The sequence below is a fragment of the Bufo bufo genome, chromosome 1, assembly GCF_905171765.1.
Source record: "Bufo bufo chromosome 1, aBufBuf1.1, whole genome shotgun sequence".
NCBI lineage: Eukaryota > Metazoa > Chordata > Amphibia > Anura > Bufonidae > Bufo > Bufo bufo.
In genome coordinates, this window is record NC_053389.1 from 64178138 (window position 1) to 64194950 (window position 16813).

General features: G+C 43.7%; 1 protein-coding gene and 1 long non-coding RNA gene across 2 annotated transcripts in view; one reads left to right on the forward strand and one right to left on the reverse strand.

Annotated features, from left to right (window-relative positions):
• Positions 1 to 16813, forward strand: part of TECTA (tectorin alpha) — a 226617-nt gene that overhangs the window by 104959 nt on the left and 104845 nt on the right. The gene's annotated exons all lie outside the window — the stretch shown is intronic.
• Positions 2920 to 16274, reverse strand: LOC120995806. The gene is made up of 3 exons (XR_005777675.1): positions 16262 to 16274; positions 11934 to 11936; positions 2920 to 3025 (listed from the first exon to the last, which is right to left on the reverse strand). It is a non-coding gene; the product is annotated as an uncharacterized LOC120995806 (long non-coding RNA).

Consider the following 16813-nt stretch of genomic DNA (forward strand, 5'->3'; position numbering starts at 1 on the left):
CTGTGTCATGGAGGGCTGGGCCATGCGCCCTGCATGGCACATGTGTTCAATCTGGTTGTCAAGCAGTTCCTGAAGTCTTCCACCCATCTGCAAGACATCCTAAAAATGGCCAGGAAACTTTGCATGCACTTCAGCCACTCGTAGAACAGCAGACCCCAACATAGGCTGATATGCCACGTTTCCACCCGTTGGAATTCCACCCTCCATATGTTGGACCGACTATACGAACAGAGAAAGGCCATAAACGATTTCTTGATGATCCAAGCAGACAGGAATACTTCTCTGTGTAACTTCGATGTCAGCCAGTGGAAGCTCATGCGTGACACCTAGTGATGAGCGGCAGGGGTCATATTTGAATTCGCAATATTTCGTGAATATTTTGTAGAATATTCGTTGAATATTCGCGAATTCGAATATTCGTTATATTCTCCGATTTTTTTATACTTGACAAGGTAATGATCGCGTAATATGCGAATTTTCGTAATGCTAATTTTTATTGCTAATTTTTCAACTGCCGAGTAAAAACATGATTCCTCCTTGCTTCTTGCTTGTGGGCCAATGAGTCATAGCACTATATTGAATATATTAGTTTTTTCAAATATTCGTAATATTCTAAAACAAGAATATATAGCAATACAGCGAATATTCTGAAAAAAAAACGAATGTAGAGCAATTTAGCTAATATAGTGCTATAATCTTTTTTTTAATAGTTATAATTTTTTTCCAATCTGAACTTCAGATGAGAAAAAAATTACAACTATTAAAGAATATTATAGCACCATATTAGCTAAATTGCTCTATATTCGTTTTTTTCGAATATGCGCTATATTGCTATAAATTCTTGTTTTAGAATATTACGAATATTCGAAAAAAACTAATATATTCGATATAGTGCTATATATTCATTTTTTTTAGAATATTCATCATTTTTCCCATTTAAAGTCATGATTCCTCTCTGCTTCTTGCTTGTGGGCCAATGAGTCATTGGCCCACAAGCAAGAAACAGGGAGGAATCATGTTTTTACTCGGCAATTGAAAAATTCGGGATAAAAATTCGCATTACGAAAATTAGTAATAAAAAAAATCTCGAATATTCAAAATTACGAATATATATTACTATATTCCAAATATTTGCAAATTTTCAAACTTCCTATATTCGCGATAAAAATTCGCAATTAGAATACTCGTGATCAACACTCAGGCCCTTTGAGGAGGCCACATTATTTGTCAGTCGCCAGGACTACGGGATGAAGAACGTCATTCCACTGCTTCATGTCCTGGAACAAATGCTGGTAAATCTGGCTAGTCAGGGGACTGGAGATGTGGCTCCTACATCTCATGGCCACATGAGCCCTGTGGGGGCTGAACTGGAAGAGGAGGACATTGGAGCACAAGCAATTTGTAGCGAAATGAGTGGTTTTTACACACAGGTGACAGGAGAGGAGGAGCAGGAGCAGCCAGATGAACTACAGGGCGGTGAGGAAGACAAGGCAGAGGACCCAGACACACTGTGGCATTATGCAGTGGAGATGGAGGCAGGGAGCCCTTCCGAGGCACTTGCACAAATGGCCCGATGTATGTTCACTTGCTTGCGTAGTGACAGCCGAATTATAGAAACATAGAAACATAGAATGTGTCTGCAGATAAGAACCATTTGGCCCATCTAGTCTGCCCAATATACTGAATACTATGACTAGCCCCTGGCCCTATCTTATATGAAGGATGGCCTTATGCCTATCCCATGCATGCTTAAACTCCTTCACTGTATTTGCAGCTACCAGTTCTGCAGGAAGGCTATTCCATGCACCCACTACTCTCTCAGTAAAGTAATACTTCCTGATATTACTTTTAAACCTTTGCCCCTCTAATTTAAAACTATGTCCTCTTGTAGCAGTTTTTCTTCTTTTAAATATTCTCTTCTGTTTTACCTTGTTGATTCCCTTTATGTATTTAAAAGTTTCTATCATATCCCCTCTGTCTCGTCTTTTTTCCAAGCTATACATGTTAAGGTCCTTTAATCTTTCCTGGTAAGTTTTATCCTGCAATTCATGCACTAGTTTAGTAGCTCTTCTCTGAACTCTCTCCAAAGTATCAATATCCTTTTGGAGATATGGTCTCCAGTACTGAGCACAATATTCCAAATGAGGTCTCACTAGTGCTCTGTAGAGCGGCATGAGCACCTCCCTCTTCCTACTGGTAATGCCTCTCCCTATACACCCAAGCATTCTGCTAGCATTTCCTGCTGCTCTATGACATTGTCTGCCTACCTTTAAGTCTTCTGAAATAATGACCCCTAAATCCCTTTCCCCAGATACTGAGGTTAGGACTGTATCACTGATTTTATATTCTGCTCTTGGGTTTTTACGCCCCAGGTGCATTATCTTGCACTTATCAACATTAAATTTTAGTTGCCAGATTTTTGACCATTCCTCTAGTTTTCCTAAATCCTTTTCCATTTGGTGTATCCCTCCAGGAACATCAACCCTGTTACAAATCTCTGTGTCATCAGCAAAAAGACACACCTTACCATTGAGGCCTTCTGCAATTTCGCTGATAAAGATATTAAACAATATGGGTCCCATAACAGATCCCTGAGTTACCCCACTAGTAACAAGACCATGGTCTGAATATACTCCATTGACTACAACCCTCTGTTGTCTGTCCCTCAGCCACTGCCTAATCCATTCAACAATATGGGAGTCCACGCACAAAGACTGCAATTTATTGATAAGCGATGTCTACTGCACCTCCGCCATCTATTACTTTAGTCACCCAATCAAAAAAATCAATAAGATTAGTTTGATATGATCTCCCTGAAGTAAACCCATGCTGTTTTTCATCTTTCAATCCATGGGATTTTAGATGTTCCACAATCCTCTCTTTAAAGGGGTTGTCCGGGATCAAGATTGTTTAAAAAAAAAACTTTTAAATCACTGTTAAAAGTGGATTGAAGGTCCCCCCAGATGTTTTTAGGTATTTTTGCACTTCAGCTGGGCTCCTACAGTCCCCCACTGATTGTTTACCTCTATGTTTATGTGTGCGGTATCTTCCAGCGCAGCATTGCGTTGTTTCCTTCGTGCAGTCCCCCTAATTCCTATGTTGCCTCCTGCCACAACTATTCCTCCCCCTAAACGCCTCCTGGCTCAGTCCCTCCATCCTTGCTAAGAATACACCCTGCCCTGTGATGTAACCGGACCAGAGGGGCAGGGCTTGGCGCAATGTGTTCCCGCCTAGTTTCCGCCAGGCTCCCTGCGAAGCGGAAGCAGAGGCTTCGCTCTGCAGAAAGGGACCCGGTACATCACTGAATCTTTGAAAAGTGGCACTTCCGGCAGAGAATTTAGGACAAGAAAATGGGGCATCAGAAAAGTCTTACAAAGGTATGACAGGACTGTATGTAATATTTATGTGCTTAGTGTTCTCTTACAGCAATGTCCCCAATCCCGGACAACCCCTTTAAGTATGGTTTCCATTAGTTTCCCCACTATTGATGTCAGGCCACCTGGCCTATAGTTGCCTGATTCCTCCCTACTACCTTTCTTGTGAATGGGCACAACATTTGCTAATTTCCAATCTTCTGGGACGACTCCTGTTGCCAGTGATTGGTTAAATAAATCTGTTAATGGTTTTGGTAGTTCACCGCTGAGCTCTTTTAATAGCTTTGGGTGTATCCCATCAGGCCCCTGTGACTTATTTGTATTAATTTTAGATAGCTGACTTAGAACCTCTTCCTCTGTAAAGACACATGCATCAACAGATTCATTAGTCTTCCTTCCTAACTGAGGTCCTTTTCCTTCATTTTCCTTTGTAAAAACTGAACAGAAGTATTCATTGAGGCAGTCAGCTAGTTCTTTATCTTCTTCCATATACCTTCCTTCTTTTGTTCTTAATTTGGTAATTCCTTGTTTTAGTTTCCTTTTTTCATTTATGTATCTGAAGAATGTCTTATCGCCTTTTTTCACTGACTGAGCTAATCTCTCTTCTGCCTGTGCTTTCGAAGCTCTTATAACTTGTTTGGCCTCTCTCTGCCTAATCTTATAAATTTGCCTGTCATCCTCGTTTTTTTGTTTTTTTATAATTACTAAATGCTATCTTTTTGTTTTTAATGATTTTGGCCACTTCTGCTGAGTACCACAGTGGTCTCTTCCTTTTTTTGCTTTTACTAACAAGCCTAATGCAATTTTCTGTTGCCTTCAATAGTGCCACTTTTAAGTAGTCCCATTTCTCCTGGACTCCATTGAAACTGTTCCAATCTGATAGTATACCACTAATCTAATTTTAGAAAAGTCAGTTTTTCTAAAATCTAAAACTTTTGTTTTTGTGTGGTGTGACTCTGTACTTATAGTAAACCACACTGACTGGTGATCACTAGATCCCAAGCTTTCCCCTACAGTAATATCATATACCAAATTCCCATTTGTGAATACTAAATCTAAAATGGCCTACTTCCGGGTTGGCTCCTCAACTACTTGCTGTAGAGATAATCCCAGTAGGGAATTTTGAATATCTGTACTCCTGGCAGAACTAGCAATTTTGGTTTTCCAGTTTACATCAGTTTACATCAAGAAGATTGAAGTCTCCCATAATGATAACTTCCCCCTTCAATGTCATTTTAGCTATTTCCTCAACTAGTAGATTATCTAATTCTTTGACTTGGTTAGGTGGTCTATATATCACACCTACACGAGTTACCTTATGATTATCAAGCTGCAAGGTAACCCAAATTGTCACCATTCGGCAAAGGGATGACTTCTGGCTCTCCACCTTGTTGGACCTTCACTACCAGTCCAAAATTGGGGCCTTTTTTACACCCGCTGAGCGGGAGGAGAAACTGAACTACTATAGAGACATCCTATATAGTGAGTTGGCCTATCTGTGCCATCGTCCATCCTCTTGCAGGTCTGACCGGGGGGCCCTCTGCACTCATGTTCCTCTGCCATGGCTGCTGTGCCAGGGTGGGGGGGTAGGAGCAGTTCCAGCTCCATCAGCAGCAACTTAAGTCTAGAGTCGCTGATGAGCAGCTTTCTTCACCCGCCTAGTGAATAAACTATTCACCAGCAGCAGCAGCTAGACCTGGAGTAGGACCTGAACCAGCAGGTGGTGGCATACTTGGACAGTACCCTGCCACCCCACATTGAAGATCCGCTGGACTACTGGGCAGACAAACTGGATTTGTGGCCGCAGTAGTCCAGCGGCCTGGAAAAGTTGTCCTGCCCGGCCAGTAGTGTGGCATCAGAGCGGCTGTTTAGTGCGGCGGGGGCCATAGTTACCCCTAGAAGAACTCGCCTGTCCACCCAAAGTGTGGAGAGACTGACCTTTGTCAAGATGAATCAGACGTGGATCAGCCAGGATTTCCACCCACCAATGTCTGATGCATTGCCGCCACCTCCACACTCTATCATTGTGCCACTCTGTGGCCTCCTGATGCTGCCGCCACCTCCACAGTCATTGGGCCACTCTGTGGCCTCCTCATGCTGCTTCCACCTCACCACTATGTCATAGGTCCACTCTGTGGACTTTTCATCCATGGTTCCACACCAACACTTTGACAAAAGAGACCAGTTTCTTCTGGCTACCTGCATCAGCTACTATTCTGATGCTGCCACCCACCTGATGCCACACATCTGATGCCGAGTGCTCCTTCTTTCACCCACCATCTTCAGCTGGTACTCGTATTGCAACCCATCTCCCCACTCTGTCACCGGGTCACTCTGTGGTTTTCTGATGCTGCTGCCACCTCCCCACTCTGTCACCGGGTCACTCTGTGGTCTCCTGATGCTGCTGCCACCTCCACACTATGTCACCTTGCCACTCTGTGGTCCCCTGATTCTGCTGTCACTCTGTGGCCTCCTGCTGATGCTGCTGCTGCCACCACCTCCACACTCTGTCATTGTGCCACTCTGTGGCATCCTGATGCATTGCCACCACCTCCACACTCTATCATTGTGTCACTCTGTGGCCTCCTGATGTTGCTGCCACCTCCACACTGTCATTGTGCCATTCTGTGGCATCCTCCTGATGCTGCCACCACCTCTAGACTCTGTCACTGGGCCACTCTGGGGTCTCCTCATGCTGCTTCCACCTCACCACTATGTCATAGGTCTACTCTGTGGACTTCTCATGCTGTTCCCATCCTCCCCACTTCATGACTGGGCCACTATTTTGCCTTTTGGCCTGGCTGACATCATCATTTATTTGACCCTTCTTCTGATCTGTCAGAAGCAAGGAAAAATTAGATGCACAACGGATCCTGTCTGAGTAGCAGCTGTAAGGCCTGTATGGTCCCATCAGAATTGGCTTGTGATTTGGTAGCCAAAAGCAGGAGTGGGTACAAAAAACAGAAGACATGCAAATATTCTATTCATGTGTCATCTCTGTTTTGGATCCAATCCTGTTTTTTTTTGGCATTAGCAATACTGGTGGAATACTGACCAAATGCTGACCGAGTAAAGGCAGATGCTCAACAGACAGGATCCGATTTTTGGGGGTTATTGTTCTGACAGATCAGAGGAAGGGCAAAATAATCTGTGACATCAACACAAACTTACTGCTGACACCCTCTCCACTCTGTCGGGGGGATCTACTTGTATAAGCGTTTAATAGAACAGGTTCTGTAGACATCTATGTGGAATCAGCTGACTACGGTGTAAAAGGAGTGCGCTTCTTCTTGGCGCTAACATCTACCTGTAAGGCTGAGTTCATACGTGAGTTATTTGGTCAGTTTTGGCCCCGTGACTGCCCTGATAAGTGAAGTGTGCAGTGATTCTAAGAGCGACGCCTGTCATACTGACTCACAGTATTTTTTCACTACCACAGCAGACTCCCTATGCATGTTACTTCAAGGCACAGTGTTCTACACCACTATACAGGCTCTCTGCAGCCAGGAAATAGCTGTTTTTTAACGTGACTTGGCGTGAATAAATTCGGATCAAACCAAATTTTTTCTAAAAATTCGGAAAACCGGCCAAATCAATTTTTTTTTAAATGTGTTGATCTCTAATAGTTATTATGTACAATATAAATGGTGTACATGAGAAAGCCCCTTCTCAACATGGTCATTACAGTATGACAAGCATCATTTTGACCCCTTTTCACTTAACCCTTTACAGGGCTGGCCTTAAAGACTTTTATCATAGCTTTCAGCAACACAATAATATTGTACAAAGGATACAGATCTTCAGCATTATCAGCAAAAATGGGCAGCATCATAGATGGACATTTGAAGCTTAGGTATAGTCATACAGTATATCATCACATATTCATACAAATGCAGTTCTGACCTATAAATCACATAACAGAAATGTGGATGGAACAGTTAATCTGGGTATCTGGCTGGTTTCATACCTTTGGTGGCTCTTTCAGATCTCCTGGGCTGTGTGTCGATCACAGGATCAGAAAGAGCATTATTGGTGACGTCGGCACTGGAACCACAAAGTTCACAGGTAGTGACCTTTTTGGTACCATCCATCATTCTAGAATTGAAAACCAGTTAAAGGGGGTCTCACTGACTGTGCTGGTTTTAATTTAATTTCCGGTAATACATTTTCAGTTGGTATGTTTTCTTAAGACGTAGGGGTTTATTCCCCAAGTTCCTTGAATAAACACAGCTTCAATTGATTACGGCGAACAATTTTTAGATCATCACCCTGTTTATTTATCTGATAGGTTTCAGCAGTTAGTAGGGCTTTTATCTTGTAGGGCACAGATTCCCATTTATTTTCCAGTTTGTTTTATCTGTGTTGTTTTTGTAACCACGCGTGATCTCCTACACATAGTGATTTAGCCTCAGCTTTGGCGTTATAGTCATCCATTTGTTTTGGTTGAGCCTCCTGGTTTGTTTCATTGGCTATTTGTTGGATCAGTTTGAGGCGCCTCAGTTGCTCTTTTGCCCAGTTAGTTTGTGGTAACGGGTTGTTATCATGGTCAGTTGGCACACTTAGCAATATGTCGGCCGGCAACCAACTTTTGTGTCCAGACATTAATGTATAGGGTTCTTGTTTAGTTGAACAGTGCGGTGTATGGTTATATAGCAAAGTCAGTTTAGATACCCATGTCGGCCATTTTGCTTTCTCACACTCTGGTAATTTACGCAATAGATTTATTATGTTTTGGTTCATTTTTTCCACATAAAGCATTGCATTGTGGGTGATAGGCAGTCATACGTATTTTTTTTATATTGTACAATGTGCACGTTTCTTGGAATAATTGTGACTCAAATGCTGATCCTTGGTCAGTCAGAATCTTTTCTGGTGGTCTGTGGACCCCAATAAACCTCTTTTAAACACATCCACAGTGGTTTGCGCTGATAAGTCTCTTACTGGTAGCACCATGGCATACTTGCTATAATGGTCAATGATTGGTAGAGCGTACACATACCCATCTCGTCTGGGTCTAAATTTTGCATGGTCCAAGGCAACAAACTCAAATGGCCTATGACTCTTAACTGGGTGCAGTGGTGCTTTTTGTCTGGGCTGGTCATCCCTATTGATGGCACAGATAGGACACTCGCGACACCGTGACTCTGTTTTATGGCACCCAAAATGTCCTGATTGATTGATTGTGGTATGCATCCAGGATCAGATGGGCATCCTGTCTGGGTACCGCAATCTGTTTAATACGGTAATGTGTCAGAGGATCAATAATGCGACGTTTGAGAGGTGTTTCCTCTGTCTCAACAGTTTAAGTTCCTCAGGGTCGGCTGGTTCTCTCTGATTTGGTGTAAGGCTCTTACCAGATTGTAGCACACGCCATAGTTCCTGTAGCACTCTGCTTTTACATTGTAATTGGGTCCAATCCATTCTGGCTGATTGTGGATGGATGGGATTTTGTTGACTGGCATCTCTGGCAGTTATAGTATCCTGCTTAAGCCCCAAGACGAAAAAGGATGGCATTTCAACGTCTTCCCAGTAGTTATCAGGTAGGTTGGCTGGTGCACCTATAGAAAACCTCGACAGTGCATCTGCATTAATATTACATTTGCCAGAACGGTATTTGATGGTAAATTTGTAATTAGCTAATCTAGAGATCCAGCGCTGTTCTATGGCACCTATGTTGTCTGTATAGGCCACAAATTCAGTAGCGGTCAAATATTCCCAACATTTTTCTGTAACCGACCTAGGTCTGACCGGGGGGCCCTCTGCGCTCATGTTCCTCTGCCATGGCTGCTGTGCCAGGGTGGGGGGGTAGTAGCAGTTCCAGCTCCACCAGCAGCAACTTAAGTCTAGAGTCGCTGATGAGCAGCTTTCTTCACCCGCCTAGTGAATAAACTATTCACCAGCAGCAGCAGCTAGACCTGGAGTAGGACCTGAACCAGCAGGTGGTGGCATACTTGGACAGTACCCTGCCACCCCACATTGAAGATCCGCTGGACTACTGGGCAGACAAACTGGATTTGTGGCCGCAGTAGTCCAGCGGCCTGGAAAAGTTGTCCTGCCCGGCCAGTAGTGTGGCATCAGAGCGGCTGTTTAGTGCGGCGGGGGCCATAGTTACCCCTAGAAGAACTCGCCTGTCCACCCAAAGTGTGGAGAGACTGACCTTTGTCAAGATGAATCAGACGTGGATCAGCCAGGATTTCCACCCACCAATGTCTGATGCATTGCCGCCACCTCCACACTCTATCATTGTGCCACTCTGTGGCCTCCTGATGCTGCCGCCACCTCCACAGTCATTGGGCCACTCTGTGGCCTCCTCATGCTGCTTCCACCTCACCACTATGTCATAGGTCCACTCTGTGGACTTTTCATCCATGGTTCCACACCAACACTTTGACAAAAGAGACCGCTCAAGACGAAAAAGGATGGCATTTCAACGTCTTCCCAGTAGTTATCAGGTAGGTTGGCTGGTGCACCTATAGAAAACCTCGACAGTGCATCTGCATTAATATTACATTTGCCAGAACGGTATTTGATGGTAAATTTGTAATTAGCTAATCTAGAGACCCAGCGCTGTTATATGGCACCTATGTTGTCTGTATAGGCCACAAATTCAGTAGCGGTCAAATATTCCCAACATTTTTCTGTAACCGACCAAGGCGAGTAATTCTAGTTTAAAAGAGCTGCAATTACAGTCATTCCTCTCAGTAGGCCTAAGTGAACGCCTGGCGTATGCAATGACTCGTTCATGTTGGTCCTGCCCTTGAGCCAACACTGCTCCCAAGCCCTTTTTACATGCATCGGTGTACAGTCTGAAGGGTTTAGTATAGTCTGGGTAAGCAAGAATAGGGGCTTCGGTAAGTTTCCATTTCAGATCATTAAAAGCTTTTTCCTTAGCATCAGTCCATACAATAGTCGTCTTATTTGAACCTTTTTTTATTAGGCTGGTCTTTTAACAAGTCCTGCAAAGGGGCTGCAATCTTAGTAAAATCTTGAATAAATCGACTGTAATATCCAGCAAAGCCTAGAAATTTCTTCACCTCATAGATATTGGTAGGTGCGGGCCAATTTTTAACTGCAGCAATTTTATTGGGGTTAGGGAGGACTCCTTGAGCACTGACCACATGCCCCAGATAGTGCACCTCAGACTGCAATAAGTGGCACTTGGATGGTTTTACTTTGAGTATAGCAAATACTTCAGACAGGTGTTGTAAATGGTCTTCATAGGATTTAGAGTATATAATAATATCATCCAGATACAATAGCATGGTCTCAAAGTTTTTGTGACCTAAGCAATACTCCATGAGACGCTGGAAAGTTGCTGGTGCATTACACAGGCTGAATGACATATAATTCAACTCCTAAAGTCCCATAGGTGTGGTAAAAGCTGTCTTTTTCCGGTCTTTGGGCGCCATGGGTAACTGCCACCCACTAGTTAAATCTAAAGTAGAGAAGAATGCTGCAGAGCCTAGGGTTGATAGGGACTCTTCTATTCTAGGCAAAGGGTACGCGTCTTTATGGGTGATGCTATTTAATTTGCAGTAGTCTACACAGAATAGTATTGTACCGTCCTTTTAACAATCAAGCACTAAGGGTGCGGCCCAAGGGCTATGGCTGTCCCGAATTACATTAGAGGCTTTCATGTCGTTCACTAGCTGTTTCACTTGCTGGTACATGGCTGCTGGTATGGGCCTGTATCTTTCTTTAATGGGTATGTGGGACCCAGTAGAGATGGTGTGTTGGATCACCTCTACTTTCTCAAAATCTGTGCGGTGTTTTCTGAAAGCAGCCTCATGATCTTTTACGACCTTCAGGACACCCTCCTTCCACTCAGTGGGGGTGTTCTGATCCCCAATGTGCAGTTGCTCCCACTAGAGACCCTCTGGACAGACTTCAGCCTGGCTGGCAGACTGCGTGGCTGGACAGTCGAAGTGGACAATATGATTGTTCCCAACATGTATTAATTTAGCAACAGTCTGGTATTTATTCAACTGAATAGGTCGGTTACTAATGTTTAGCATGCTGATTGGCACCCTGCCACACTTCACAGTAACTAGACTGCGGGCAGCGAGCAAATATTCCTTGCCCCCATCCAGTATAGGTTCCACAAGGGCCTGGTAAGTTTGCCCATGTGGTCTTATACGTGCTTTACACCAAAGTGATGTCTCTGAGTGAAGTTGTAACCATATGAGTTTATCATCAGTAACCCTTACATCAGTGGCGTACATATACTGTAGAAGTAAGGGCCCCATAGCAAGAATTAAACCAGGCCCTCCAGACAGGACAGAAGGGTTTCTGTCTAAACCTTTTTGAATGACCCTTGGGCCATTTTTCCACTGCCTCATTTGCTAAAAGTTGTTCCTTTAGAGGGTAGAGTCCTGACCAAGTTTTCACCTCCAGAAGAAGAGGGGATGATCCCAACTAAGACTGGGCCCCCTCTTGCCCTGGGCCCCATAGCAGTCGCATGGTCTGCCACTATGGCAGTTACACCTCTGCCTTACATTTCCAATCTCACCCTTGTGATAACTGAAATTTTTATGCCCTCTAAGTGCTGAATGCTGTAACATTCTGCAGCCCAGCAAAGGAGCTGTAACTAACTCTTGCTGGAGTATACACATCACTTCCTCCACACAATTTTGAAAAATATTCATTCCCAATACAACTGGGGGAAAACCCTCATCATGCACGTGCACAACTATTAACCCTTGCCTCTGTAATTCAGTATTACCAATTTGCACAGTGGGCTCCCAGTATCCCTGGGATGGTATGGGCTGGCTATTGCTGGCGATTACATTTATCTTACTCTGACTAGGATGGATAAGATGGTCTAGCTCCCAATGCCACTGATAGAATGCCAATTGCATAGTAGTGACTTGTGACCCAGTGTCCACTAAAGCAAGGCAGGACACACCACAAAATCTGACAGTAATTGTAGGACATTCACCAATATATGCAGAAACGTTTGGACCCAAGCAGTCTCCCCCTGAGGGTTGGTCCATTGCCCCAGGAGACACTAGTTTAACTTCTTGCATTACCGCTCCACATGACCAACTTTTTGACATTTACGACATATCGGCCACTGGCATCAAACTGGTCAGTGGGTAATCGACCATAATTCCTAGGATTACCATTAGAACCATATCTCAGTCTACCTCTAGGGGACCAAGTACCTCTATCAGGCTGGCGGCTTTGTTTCATGCCCTGTACCTCTTTTTGTAACACCTCAACATTTTTTGCAAAGCTGCAACACCAACTCCTTCAAGTTAACTTCGGTATTTTCATCACATTTCATAACATTAGACTCTACTGGTGTGCTCCTTTGTTCAGACATAATGGCACACTTATAACCTGGGTCTGAATTAGAACCCAGTGCCTTTACTGCAAGCTCCTTAAAGTCAAGGAATGGCATATTAGGGTGTTGAAATGCAAGAACTCTCAGCTGGGTTTTTACAACATCTAGTCTGGCACCCTCTACAAACTGGTCTTTCAGAGTCCGATCTGGGTCAAGTACCTTATGTGGACCCATGTGCTGGATGGCACGCAGAGCTTCCTGGAGACAGAGCAAAATCTCGCACGTTTTCACCCATCCTTTGTTTGCAGCTAAATAAATGCATTTTGAACTCTGATAATGTGCGCCTGTCAAACATGCTGGCAAATCTGTCTAATATTTGGTCAGCAGTACGCTTTTCAGTACTAGGCCATGACTTAACCTCCCTTAGGGCTGCTCCCTCCAATTGACCAATCAACATAGCGACTTTCTGGTCATCATTAAGGGAAATCATCTTGTAAATGGCACTCATTTAATCCCTAAAATCTTTGAGGCCTGTAGGCTCTCCTCCATATTTTGGTAACCATGGTGCACAAAAGAAAATATGGTACTGACAAGGGTATTGTTGGAGAAGGGCTAGAAACCCCAGAACTGGCAGGCATATCACGGTTTCCATCTACTGACATGGCAGCAAAGTATAGTAGCACTATTAAGGCAGTAACCCAGTCCCTCACTAGCAAATCTCTAGCTAATAATGCAGGACACAGTCTCACTAGTACAGTCACTTGCTTGTGGCAGACCCCACAAGGGGAACACTTACAGTACAGATGCTTATATGTTGCTGGTTCACCTCAGATACGGGCTGGGGCGTTCCTGTAGTTGCCACTGGCTGTCTTGATCCATTGGAGCTGGATCCACAATAACTGCTGGTGCTGGACCAGATCCTGTTCGTGACGCCAAATTGCAGTGGCCGGGTTTAGGGTGGCCCCAACGCTACACTGAGTCCCCCGGACACTGTCGAGGTGTCACCACGTGTTGCTGCTCTTAGGAAGGGATGGTAAGGCGTGGTGCACCCGAATGGGAAATAAGTCAAGAGAGTCAGGGTCTGCAGTAAACCAGGGTGCTTCTTTACTGGAGGAATTCAGAAAACAATACAGGCGAGGTATTGGGCTGGCTTTTCCAGTCTCCTCCCTGGCCGAAAAAAGGTTTGATGCTGAGGAGAGAGGCCTGAGCTAGCTATCCCTCTTTCTCTTCAGAAGGCTGGTACCCTGGTCCAAGGCTGGTGATCCAGGGTCTGTGGCAGCTTATCCCCGTCTCAGCATCTTCTTCTGGTCACTCAGTAGTCTGGCAGAGTCTCCTCTTCCAAGCACTGTTCCCTATCTGCAGCACACTAGGGGCTCTGACTGCTCTCCTTATATACAGTTTTTGCTAGACTAGAACCTTCTAGTGGGGGGGGGGGGGGGGGTGGAGTGGAGAAACTCGGCACAAACAGATACATTGTTTCAGCTCTCTTCTGGTATAGACTTACATTAGAGCTTCAATGATACTCAATGGCAATGGCACAGCAGGTTTTTCACACAAAAACAAGTTTCCAGACATAACAACATAGCTAAAACCAGACATTTAAAAGGTCAGGTTGTCTGATTTCTGGTGGTAAACAAGTCTGGATTTTTCCCTCCAAAACATGGTGGTAAGCAACCTCTGGGTTTTTCCCTCCAAAACATGGTCTTCTTTAAAGCCTATGGAAGCTGTGGAAAATTACCCTAACAGTCTCTCAGTATTAATTAACCCTTTCCACGGAGCAATGTAAATACAGTGAATCGCAACATATATATATAAAATGCAGTTACACAGTATTAGACAGTGCAAGTTAACCCTTTTAGGTGAAATAAAGTAAGAAGTTTTAACTTTGCATAGGGGAAATAGGCAAATGTCTAAAAATGCACCAAGTACTCCCTGCTCCAGGGCACTACAAATGCCATATCTCAATGCCGGAAATCAACAAGGCGAGTGTGAAACAGGCTGATGGTGCCTGATCCGTTTTTTTCTGCAACGAAAAAAAAAAAAAAAAAAAAGGATCAGGCGCCCATTGACTTACAATGATTTTCATGCCTGATCAGGTTTATTTTAATACAGTTATGATTTAATACAACAGGATCCAACCGAAAAGGATGTAGTAAATGGAATGGATCCCCTGCCGGATCTCAAAACCTGAATTAAAAAACACAGATGTGAAAGTAACCTTATGACCACAACCTCACATTTCAGAGAAAGGAGCAGAGGGCCCGTTATTGACAAAAAGAGATGATCCTGTCATAAACATGAGGGGATATTAAAGGGGACCTGTCACATCCATTAGGCTTCCCTTGCTGAGTGACACTGGAATCAGCGGTCTGTCACTTCTCTGGTAACGTTAAGTTGTTGCCAATTACTTATTTAATGAATTATAATTAAATATAATATAATTAATTATATATTTGAATTATTTTAATCCTGGCAGCACATGAAATAAAAAATCACTGCAAAGTTGTCAATAGCTTTTAAGAAACCCTTCCATCAAAAAATATATAATTAATAATAGCCTATATGTCAATATTCCATGTAATTTTTTAAAATAAAAAACGTGTATGGTTTTCTGGATATAATTTTTTGGAAGTTACTCCATGTATTCTGTGTCCTGGCTCTTTAACATCATCTTGTTTGGACTTTTGGCACAGAAGTCTTTGATAAGGGTAGGACTACTCGCCGGATTGGGAACTTAAAGTGGCCCTGGAAAAAAAACTAAAAGTGGCTCCATGTTGTAGGTGAGATCAAACTGACAGAAGACAGGCCAAAACAAGTAGGGACAACCAAAGTACGCGGGGCCTGCAATATTGTAGTGCAGCGTAGAATACCGCCCCAGCAGAACCAAATACCACAGGACAGCACAAAATACTGCAGCCCTCATCACAGTATTCAACTGTATGACCATTATGAGGACAGTAATACAGAAGGGCACCTGTAGTATCAGATCATTATGTACCTGGCCTGCAACCATCAAGAGGGCTTGAGTGGCCCCCTGGGCATCGGCCCACCGTGAAATTTCCCTGTAGGGTCTATGGCCAATCCGCCCCTGGCGACTTGTCACAGGATAGCAAGTGGCAGAAAAGTTGCGCAACATGAAAAAATTTACAACTCGTCTGCACGCAACTTACATTAAGGCTTGGGCTACACTGCGACTTTTTGTACCGCAACTGATTGATTTGAACTATTGAGTAACAGCTGCAGTCCACAAGATTGCATCCAAGGCCAAGGCCTAAGGGCTATGGAGTGAAAGTCACACGCGACTTGTGACATAAAATCCAGAATGTCTGGATTTTTTGCAACTGTTGCATTGTACTTGCAGTATGTCACGTGTTCCGATACCATTGACAATCATTACTTAAAGTGTTGCACAACACATGTCCCTGTGTAGCTGTACCCTAATAGTCAGACCATCACTGCGACCAGAGAGAGCCCCCCCCCCGTAGTGACTTAATTAGAGCTTCACACATTAAACTAATCAAAGCAATGCTCTTCTGTGGGCATCTTTATCTAGGACTATCAGGAGAACAATAGAGGTGTCATACTGTTATCCCAATTCTACACCTACTATTATACTAACAGTTAACCTCTTCCCCTCATAGCAAAAGTACACTGACAGTGAATTACCAAGGTTGTATCATTTGTGTTGACGGCTACAGAAGAACAATATTCGGTATTACATTTTTTATGGCATAGTACTGTCAAAATGAAAAAGAAAAACAGACAAAAACTCTAAAATATATTTTTTATGACTATTAAGTTAAAAAATACCCTTTTCTGATGGAAGTCACAGTGGATTCCGCCCCAAGATACGTAGGGCATGCTGCTTCTTCTTTCCAAGTGGAAAAAAAAAGCAAATGCTGCTTCCCATTGAAATGAATGGAGGATAGTTTTGAGGCATTTTTTTAAGCTGATTTGTGAACTAGCCCTGAGGGAGTAACTTCAAAAACCACTGCAAGTTATCAGGAGTCATTGTTTGCAATTAGAGTTGAGCGGACATCTGGATGTTCGGGTTTGGCAGGTTCGGCCGAACTTGAAAAAAAAGTTCAGGTTCGGGACTTGATCCTGGGCCACATCCTCTTCCATCATCGCCCTAAGTGTTTTCTCAAGGAGG